Source organism: Balaenoptera musculus, chromosome 6 (assembly GCF_009873245.2).
Source record: "Balaenoptera musculus isolate JJ_BM4_2016_0621 chromosome 6, mBalMus1.pri.v3, whole genome shotgun sequence".
Classification (NCBI taxonomy): Eukaryota; Metazoa; Chordata; class Mammalia; order Artiodactyla; family Balaenopteridae; genus Balaenoptera; species Balaenoptera musculus.
Genome location: NC_045790.1, coordinates 79,351,194 through 79,362,117, shown reverse-complemented (window position 1 = coordinate 79,362,117; position 10,924 = coordinate 79,351,194).

The following is a 10,924-nucleotide window of genomic DNA, read 5'->3' as shown; positions in this document are numbered from 1 at the left end:
CTGAATGACTCCTTGTTTTCCAGCTTTTTCCCTTCACTAGGATTCCAGACTAGCCTCAGGGTGGAGCAGCCAGCCTGGGAGGGGGTTCCTGAAGCCCTGCAGGGAGGCTGTGGGGACCAGTCATCATTCCGCCAGCAGTAACACCAAGTTCCTAGACTTGGCAATAGGCTTTCTAGGGCGTGCCTCTTCAGAGATACGGGATCTGTCTCAGAAAAAAAGAGAGACTGGGCCATAGAGGCTTCTACATACAGGGTGGTAGTGAGCCTTAGGATCAAGTTGGCTACAGGCCCCCTTCCTACCACAGGGTCCACTTCAGTTCCCTGGATCTTCAGAGGGTCTGCTAGTGGGGCTGCTGTAGCAGAACCTTCCGCCCTCTCACCTACATCAGTTTTTGGTCAGTACTGAGTGGGGTCCAGCTGGGCCTGGGGGAAGGCAGAGTCCCTTTAGCAAGGCCAGGGGGCAGGAAGCCTATTTTCCTAGGGAAAGGAAGGCTAAGGAAAAGGAGTGGTCTTCCCCAGGCCAGAGAAAATTCTCAGTTCCGTCTGAAGACCTACAGAGCCCTCCACCCCTTCCCTGCTCCACCCTCGTCAGGTTCTGGGCCAGTTCTGTGGGAATCAGTAGACAGTGGAGAAGCCAGAGCCAGAGCCAGTTGTACAGTAAGTAGCAGCATGTCGCTGTCCAGTTCACGCCACTGCCGCCTGCTGCCATCCTTGAACACAGAGATGGTCTCAAGATGGGCTTGGCCCTCAAGCACTAGCCCTGCATAGAGCTCCTTCCAGTATTGACTACCATCTGGACTCCACAGGCAAGCCCTTGGATTTCAGGTCCCTAAAAAGAAGCCTTAGGTCTACTGGCCAGGACCACATCAGCTACCACTCAGGATCCAGAAGATACGTCGTTTCTTTCCCCTTATTGTTGCTTCTATTCCCTATGAGACTCAAGTGCTCAGTGACAGCATCCTAAGATGAACTGAGTTGTAGAAGAACAGAAGTTGCTGAAGACCCAAAAACCTATCTCCAACCTTGAAATAAATGTTTGAGGGGCCATGGCTTCTTGATCCTACAAAGCAGGAAACAATGAGGAAGGGAAGGAAAGAGGAAGGCAGCTGTTCATAAAACTAGCCATGAACGATCCCCTCAAGGACAGTGAAAGGTGTCACTGTACTTCCCTCTCCCCTAGCTGGGCTGTAGGCTGGGGCAAAGTCAATCTCCATGACCAGTGCTTAGAATTCCAGTAAGAGCTCTGGGCCCAGGGTCTTTGTCCTTGAAATTTTTGTGAGGCTAAGCCATGCATTGTACTGGAGAGCTACTACTTAGGAAATGTTTCCAGCTGCCTACAGAAGGTGGCAGCTATCATACTTTCAGTGTTTAACTTACTTCACTATATCACAGACCATGTCATCACCTACTTTCCACCAACTATGGCCAAAGATCTATAGGGCTTTGATGAGAAGATCAAAATTTTTTCTGGCTAGAAACAAAATATAAAAACCATCACATTATAAACCACAACTGCCTCCTAACTAGTCTTCTCACCTACAATTTACCTTCTATCTAGTACTGCCAGATTCATCTTCCTGAAGCCCCATCTTTATTCAACATGTCACTCCAGCCCCTTTTAATGGTTTCCCATTACCCAGAGAATCAAGTTCAAACTCATTTTGGCTTTCAAGGCCCTCCATCTTGGCTGTCTACTCCCTCTCTACCCAAACTTACTTCCCATCCCCGGTCACGTAGTCCTTCAAACCTGTTTCATAAGCTCTTTCCACTCTTTGTTCAGATTCTCCTGCCTGTTACACTTGGCTAAACCTATGAGGAATTATCCAAAACCTACAAGGCCCAGATCAACTCCTCCATCAAGTCTTCACTGATCACCTTGGAGCCAGAAATGATCTCTGTCTTCTGAACTGTGGCTACAGGTTGTTGATTTTACAGACAAGAAAAAAATCCCACAAAAGCCAGGGGATCAATACGGGATTGCCAATTTCTTATATCGTCAAGTAAGATCATTAAACAACAACAAAAAACACCCTACATCAACTATCACCATCATTTCATTAAAAAAGCACACTGTCATTATTTTTCTTATTTCATTGTATACTGATGGAAGCTTCATCAGAAACTAACATCAGTTCATGAGAGGTTTTGATTAAGTAAATCATTTGTCACTTGATATGGTTATGTTCTTTTTTGCATATCTGCCTTAATGGCTCTTCTAGACTGCAAAGTCCAAGTTATAGTCATCTCTGTATCCCCAATACCCAGAGCTTAAGACAGTATCATTTTTATTTTGTGTTTCCTATAATACTAGCACAGTGTTTGGCTTATAGAAGGTGGTTAGTCAAAGTCTTGTTGAATAAGAGTAATACAAAAAGAGTGAGAGAGTAAATGAAAGTAAGTGGTGGGCAGATCTGACTCAAAAGGCTGACAGAGAAGCCCCCTGCTGTTCATGAGAAAAAAAAAAAGGTCTGTTAAAAGAAAGCTTAGCGGGCTTCCCTGGTGGCGCAGTGGTTGAGAATCTGCCTGCCAATGCAGGGGATACGGGTTCGAGCCCTGGTCTGCCTGGTCTGGGAAGATCCCACATGCCGCGGAGCAACTGGGCCCGTGAGCCACAACTACTGAGCCTGCGCGTCTGGAGCCTGTGCTCCGCAACAAGAGAGGCCGCGATAGTGAGAGGCCCGCGCACCGCGATGAAGAGTGGCCCCCGCTTGCCACAACTAGAGAAAGCCCTCGCACAGAAACGAAGACCCAACACAGCCATAAATAAATAAATAAATAAATAAATAAAAATTTAAAAAAAAAAAAAAAGAAAGCTTAGCAAAAAAAGGAATAATCCTTCATAACCTTGAGTTAGGTAATGCATTCTTAGACATGATACCAGAAGTACAAGTGACAAAAGAAAAAAATAGGTAAGTTGGACTTCATAAGACTTTAAAACTTTTGTGCTTTAAAGAACACAATCAAGATAGTGAAAAGACAACCCACAGAATGGGAGAAAACATTTGCAAATCATAAATCATATATATGATAAGGGACTTCTATCCAGAATACATAAAGGACTTTTACAACTCAGCAATAAAAAGACACATAACCCAATTTAAAAATGGGCAAAGGATCTGAATAGACATTTCTCTAAAGGAGACATACAAATGGTCAATAAGCACATGAAAAGATGCTCAACATCATTAGTTATTAGGGAAGTGCAAATCAAAACTTAAATGAGATACTACCCCCTACTAGAATGGCTAAATAAAAAAGAGAGACAATAACAAGTGTTGATGACAATGTGGAGAAATTAGAACACTCATATATTGCTGGGAGGATTGTAAAATGGTTCAGTCACTTTAGAAAATAGTCTGATAGTTCCTCAATATGTAAAACACAGAGTTACCATATGACCCAGAAATTCTACTCCTAGATATCTACCCCAAAGAAATGAAAACATATCTTCACACAAAAGCTTGCATATGAATGTTCACAGCAGCATTATTTATAATAGCCAAAAAGTGGGAATAACTCAATATCCATTAACAGACGAATGGATAGATAAAATGTGGTATATTCATAAAATGGAATATTATTCGGTAATAAAAAGAAACACGCTACAATATGGATGAACCTTGAAAACATTATGCTAAGTGAAAGATGCTGAACACAAAAGGCCACATATTGTTTGACTGCATTTATATGAAATGCCGAGAGTAGGCAAATCTATGGAGACAAAAAGTAGATTAGTGGGACTTCCCTGGTGGGGCAGTGGTTAAGAATCTGCCTGCCAATGCAGGGGACACGGGTTCGAGCCCTGGTCCGGGAAGATCCCACATGCCGCGGAGCAACTAAGCCCGTGCGCCACAACTGCTGAGCTTGTGCTCTAGACCCCGCGAGCCACAACTACTGAGCCCATGTGCCACAACTACTGAAGCCCACGTGCCTAGAGCCTGTGCTCCGCAACAAGAGAAGCCACCGCAATGAGAAGCCCGTGCACCGCAACGAAGAGCAGCCCCTGCACGCTGCAACTAGAGAAAGCCCACGCGCGGCAACAAAGACCCAACGCAGCCAAAATAAATTAATTAATTTATTTATTAAAAAAAAAAAAAGTAGGTTAGTGGCTGCCAGGGACCTGGGGGAAGGGAAAATGGGGAGTGATTGTTATTGGGTTTGGGATTTCTTTTAGGGATGATGCAAATGTTCTAAAATTAGATTATGGTAATCGTTGCACAACTCTGTGAATATACTAGTAACAATTGAATAGTATACTTAAAAAAAATTTTTTTATTGGATTATAGTTGCTTTACAATGTTGTATTTGTTTCTATTGTACAGCAAAGTGAATCAGCTTATACGTATACATATATCCCCTCTTTTTTGAATAGTATATACATATACATATATCCCCTCTTTTTTGAATAGTATACTTTAAATGGTGAAACAGATGTCAATTATATCTCAATAAAGCTGTTAAAAAAAAAAGAAGCTGCAGCAGTGAATGGTGTTGCTCAGCTCCACAGAGGCAGGAGTCTTTAAAGGCTCTGTGACTGGGTGGGCGTGGGGTGGTAGAAACTCAGGTGTACTAGAAAGCAGAGGGTATCACTGCCATGTCAACCTAAGGACCTTAGACAATTCCCCCTTCTTTCTGTTTTTTTCAATACCAAAATTCTTAGAACAATGAACTATGTTAATCCTACTTTCTCCTTAACTATTTCTTAAACATCGGAAGTCTGTCTTCTTTTAATTAATACATGAACTGTCTGAAGCAGTTCTAATTTTTAAACCCATAATATTTAAATTGCCGGACACTTAGCCATCCCCTCCTACTGAAACGCTCTTTTGCCTTTGGCTTCCATAACAACAACCCTCCTAGTTCTACTTCTTAGATCATTGCTTCTTAGTTGTTTAATACAATACCTGACCTATATTTAAAGGTAGATTTACAGCAGGGCTCAGACCTGAAGTCTTTTTCAACCTGAGAAGTGTTTAGCCCTTCCCGTTATACTGTTGACTTCCAAATCTTACATTCTTCCTGCGTTTCCAGAATCAAATCTCCAATACTGTATTAGATACTTCTCATTATTACCTCAAATTCTACATGTTTAAAACCAAATTGAGGGACTTCCCTGGTGGTCCGGTGGTTGAGAATCCATCTTGCAATACAGGGGATGCCAGTTCGATTCCTGGTCGGGGAACTAAGATGCCACATGCCGCAGGGCAACTGAGCCCATGCGCCACAACTACTGAGCCCACACACTCTGGAGCGTGGGCGCCACAACTGGAGAGCCCGCGTGCTGCAACTACTGAGCTCGCGCGCTCTGGAGCCCGCACACCACGACTAGAGAGAAGCCTGCGCACCGCAGTGAGGCGCCCGCACGCTGCAATGGAAGATCCCACATGCGGCAACTAAGACCCAATGCAGCCAATAAACAAACAAACAAACAAACAAATATTAAGGAGACTGTCCTTAAAAATAAAAAATAAAAAAATAAAGCCAAATTGATTTTTCTATTTCAAATCAGCTTTCTTTGGACTACCAGTCACACAAAATTGAAAATACAAGAATCATCTGGACTCTCTCCTCACATTCAGACAATCATCAAGTCACGCTGAGTCTAACTTCCGATGTTTTAGGCATTGGTCTAATAATTTACTGTGCTCTTACCACATTCCAACTACTATGCTAAGCACTTACATTATCTCATTTAATCCATATAGCCACTCTCTAAGCTAAGTATTAGTATCTCTATTTCCTGGATGAGAAATCTGAGGCTCAGAGCTATTAAATAACCTTCCTAAAGGTAACTCAGTCAGTAATGTCTGACCTGGGATTCAGACACAGAACTGTCTGATTCCAAAGTCAGTGTTCTTAACCACTTGTTACATTGCCTTTCAAGTTCCCATCCCTATTCCTATCATCCTAGTTCAGACCTGCAGCACCCCTCCTCTGAATTATTATATAGTCTTCTAACTAGCTATCTTGCTTTCATTTTGGCTCTTTCCTCCCAGCTATCCTATATACTGACACAAGACTAATCTCCCCAAGTACTGCCTTCAATACGTCACCTTACTACTAAAAAGCCTTTAGTGGCTCCCAGCTGCCTACAGGATAATCCAAATTCCTCAATGTGGTATTCAAAGTTCCTTCCTACTTATCCAATCATGTTCCATCACATGCCAAATTTATTCTGAATTTTGAGTTTTGGCTCACTCCACTGGGAAGATATCTGGAATGCTCTCTCTCCCTATTTCCCTTGCCTTTTTTTAAAAAAAGGATCTAGCTCAAATTCTACCATTTCTGGAAGCTTTTCTTTATCATGAAAGTCTTTTCTTCTGAACTTTTTCAATATCAATTATCTGTACAACTCATTTGGTACCAAGTCTTGACCATTTTATTTTGTTACTTATCTCTTGATGACAGCAGACTTTTGGAAGGTGGGACTGTGTCTTATATCTTGATAAGTAATTCTGAGCCCAGAGCCTTGGCACTTAGTAGGTCACCACCAATGTTTGGTAAAGCTACTGAATGGCAAGCCCAGTGGGCTAGCTGGACTCAAGTCTGCTTTCAGAAGGTTAGCTTAGCCTGAGAATAGCATATTTGATAAGAGGTGAGGAAGGAAGGAAGGAAGATGAAAACCAAAAAGCTGAGCCTTAGTAAATAAATCTTCAAGGCCAAGATCTTAAACTCTTACCTCCTCATTTCTCTCTATTTCGTACTGAGAATGGAAAGATGACTGAACAGCCATGTCTTCAATCAGTACTTCCCCACCATTTATTCCCCCAGTCATGATCCTAGAGCAAAGGTTGCAAAGTGACAGCCTGATGGTCACATCTTGTGTGTCGACAGATTTTATGTGGTTTGCACAGTAAAAATGCCACCATAAATTTTTTTTTTTTTTTAACTTCCAGTTTGTGTTGCTTGAAAAATCAGAAGAACTGACCATACCAGTCCCTCATTCCTAGATGGTAACAATCAGCTGGAGATGTGGCTGCCCTTATTTATAAGATGGGCATGTGCCCTTCAGTTTGACATGTTCCCACTATTCCCTTTGGTCTTTTGTACTAGTCAGCTTCATTGCTTCACTTTACTCATTTGCTTTATTTGCCTGGATCCTACAAAGCATTTGAGTTTACAACCCTTCCCCAGAGTAACAGCTATGCTTTTCCTTTATATCCTCAACCCCCGATTTACCTCACATTACCACAATGATGTTCAATGCAGTATTATTTGCAACAGCAAAAACCTGAAAATATTCTAAATATCTAATAGAAAAATGCCTAATTAAATGGTGGTCTAGCCATGCAATGGAATATAATGAAACCATAGGAATTACGTTTATAATGAATGTTTACTGGCATAGAAAAAGGCTTAAAAGCTAATAAAAAAAAGTAGGATATCAAATTGTACAGAGAGACTTCTGCTTCCTGCATTACAGTGAACAAGATATTAAAGGAGTTCCTTCTACTACAAAAAACTATATCCTGTATAACATATACTTTTTAAAGCATTTCAGGGCTTACAGTAAATAGGAAAAATCTCCAAGGCTACTTGTCCCACCCCCAAAAGGGGAAAAAAAAAAATCATGAGCTGTGGAATAAGCAAGGGGTAAAACAACAGTTTCTTGAGGGCTAATTCCCAAAGCATTCCTATTATGGTCAGAATGACAAGCCCTGGACCACTAGTAAAGTGAGGGAGCCAAACCCAAGACCCCCATAGTAGGCTGAGACCCTTGAAGCAAGCTCAAGTGATCCAGGGTTGGTGGTTCCTCCCAACTTTTGGAGGAAAATATCTCCGACTTAAGTTGACAGCATTCTCAAAATTAAAGAGTAAGCAAAAATTAGTTTGTATCAAAGATCACAAATATACATGGAAACAAGATACCATGAATGAATAACAGAAAACAAATAATAGATTTAAACTGCAAGAATTTCAAATATTAAGAATGCCAGATACAGAACACGAATCAGCTATGTGTGAAATGTTTTAAATAAAGGATAAAATCTCAAAGATAAGCAATTAGCAAGAGACTTATTAGAGAGATCCAGGGTGGTGAAAATATATCTGAATATAACCATTGGCTACTGAGCATTCTTAGGCCTGGATCAGGCTATTCTATAGGGAATCACTAGGTGAAAAAAAGGATGTGGAGGCTAAGGGGAGATATTATACCTCATGCTACGGATCTGAACAGTCTACTCAAAACAGTGTGTGAAAGTGCTCTATAAATTATAAATGTTTTATAGAAATGTAATGCATTGTTATTACTCTTTAAAAATGCCAGCATCCATTGAAGATTTTTACCTGAATTAGTTATTTACTGTGATGGTTGAAAAATGATGATTTTCTCTCTATTATTCCTCCTACATTTATTAGCTGGCATTCCAATATGAGAAAGATTTCCCTTTTCCTTCCTATTTATTTTTTTGGTATTGGTATAGATTCTCGGCTTTTTTTTTTTTTTTTTTTTAATTCAATGGATCATAATCTGTTGCTGGTATTATTGATTTTGTTGGTCATTATCTCAGATTTGGCACTACTTGGCATTTTTCTTTTTCATTGTGAAGATCTTCATTATTGTGTACAAATTTTTTTAAATTAACTATTTATTTTGGAATAATTTTTAGAAAAGTTGCAAAGATAGTTAAGAGTGTTCCCGTATGTCCTTCAACCAGTACCCCTAATGTTACCATCTTACATAATCATGGTGCATTTGTTAAAACAAGGAAATCATCATTGAATATATTACTATTACCTAAACTTGCAGACTATATGGATTTTGCCAGTTTTCCCACTAATGTCCTTTTTCTATTATTTGGCTTTTTAAAAACTAAACATATATATCACTTTTATAAAACATAAATTGATTAAAACCAAAATAAAGCCACCCACCTCCCCTTCAAAAGATATGTAGATGTATACTGGAGGCTACAGATAAACAGCTTGGACGGTGTTTTAAGGCAGCTTAGCGAAGAAAAAGATTTGTACTTCCCATAATCAAGACATTGAGTAGTTTTGGAAACTATCAGGCAGGTAATTTTTAGCGAAAGCAAGCAATACTGAAAAATAGATAAGGCTATGTTATCTTAGTACATTTCTGTCCCTAGTGTTTTCCAATAATCACTCTGCTTACCTTTTACCTCAGGACACACTTCTTTGGAAGTACTTTGCTTGTGTTGACCTAGTCAGGTATCCTCTACACCAGCAATAACCTATGTTAAGTAACTCCTTTTGGCCATGTTTTTACCTCAGACTGCATGACTGATTGCAGTAGGAAAGGTCAGAAGTGCCCAAATCATAACAACTAAAAATAAACTATGATTTACTATATACTCTCTTCTCTGATGTAGAAGCATCCCAAGGCCATTAATTAATATCATCTCAGGAGTCAATCAATCAATCAAACAAGCAATCAAGCCACAAGTATTCACTGCATACACTTCTACTGTGTATAAAGCACTGTGCTGGATGTTTAGGGGTAAAAAGCTCAACTTGAGAGGCTCATAATTTTGTTAAAATCATTGCCAACATGTCTCTGGGGAGGGCTAGGGCAGCAATAAAGACGTTTAGGATGTAAGACAAGGGTTAGAGCAGTGGTTTCAAACTTTTTAGCCCCAACACATAAAACAGAGCTATTGTGGTTGAAGCAGGGAAGACCTAAGGCCCCATACACTCCAACTCCCTCTCTCCACTGCAGGGGCCCCCAGAGGCACCTCCAGGGGACCCTAGGGCTCAGAGGAAGAAATTCTGAAAACCTCTGGGGAAAGACAAAGGCAAGACTGAACATGGTTGGTTGGGGTCGGGGAAATGGGGAATGAAACAAATTATTAACTGAGAGAAATCATCTTTCTTTTTTCATGGCTCTCAAATCAAATATGTTTGGAAAATGATGTCAATTAACTGCACCAACAGCAGACTTACTTCTGAGTACAGAAAATAACCTTCTATATGAATTCAGAAAAATCAGTTTGTATAATTACCCTTCATGCCTGCTAAGGTTCTATGCCTTTATAGGCCATGAGATTTGATGGATACTCTGAATTACCTATAAAACAAATACTTCTGAAATGTGTGAGAGGTGCTGAAAGAATTTGGAGATATAAGAATTGGTGGTAATAGTGATTCCTGTGGTGTCTGGACTGAGTTGCAAGGAGAGAATAAATAGGCTGTTAGGTGCCTGAGAGCACCTGGCTATGGCATCAGGAGTCTGATTCACAAATGCAATAGCAGCCAATGCCCAGGAGCGCATCTATCTTTCCTCCAGGTTGTGTGTAGCTGCTCCTAGCTGAGGAGGCCACTGTTCCGAGCTGGTATTACACTATTTTGGACTCCAGGTGAGGCCAGCCAGCATGCTGCGAGTGTGTTAGAAGAGGCCTAGCCTGCCTCCTCACCAGGCCTCCCTAATGTAGAGTCTTCTTTCAAAGCACAGAGCTTGCTTTGCTTTTGGCTTCTCAAATATGTTACAGAGGGACTTCCCTGGTGGCACAGTGGTTAAGAATCCACCTGCCAATGCAGGGGACACGGGTTCGAGCCCTGGTCCGGGAAGATCCCACATGCCGCGGAGCAACTAAGCTCGCGTGCCACAACTACTGAGCCTGCGCTCTAGAGCCCATGAGCCACAACTACTGAGCCCACGTGCCACAACTACTGAGGCCCATGCGCCTAGAGCCCGTGCTCCGCAACAAGAGAAGTCATGGCAATGAGAAGCCCGCGCACCGCAATGAAGAGTACTCCCCACTCGCCGCAACTAGAGAAAGCCCACGCACAGCAGCGAAGACCCAATGCAGCAAAAAATTAAAAACAAAAAAAAAATATGTTACAGAAAGGTTCAGCTAAAAGTCCACTCCCAAAAGTCAAACACGCTCTAGAAGAAGTTTGGTTCTGAAGTAGAATGGGCTCTTTCCTAGGACCACCTGGTGTGGGTTTATCTTCTTTTCCCC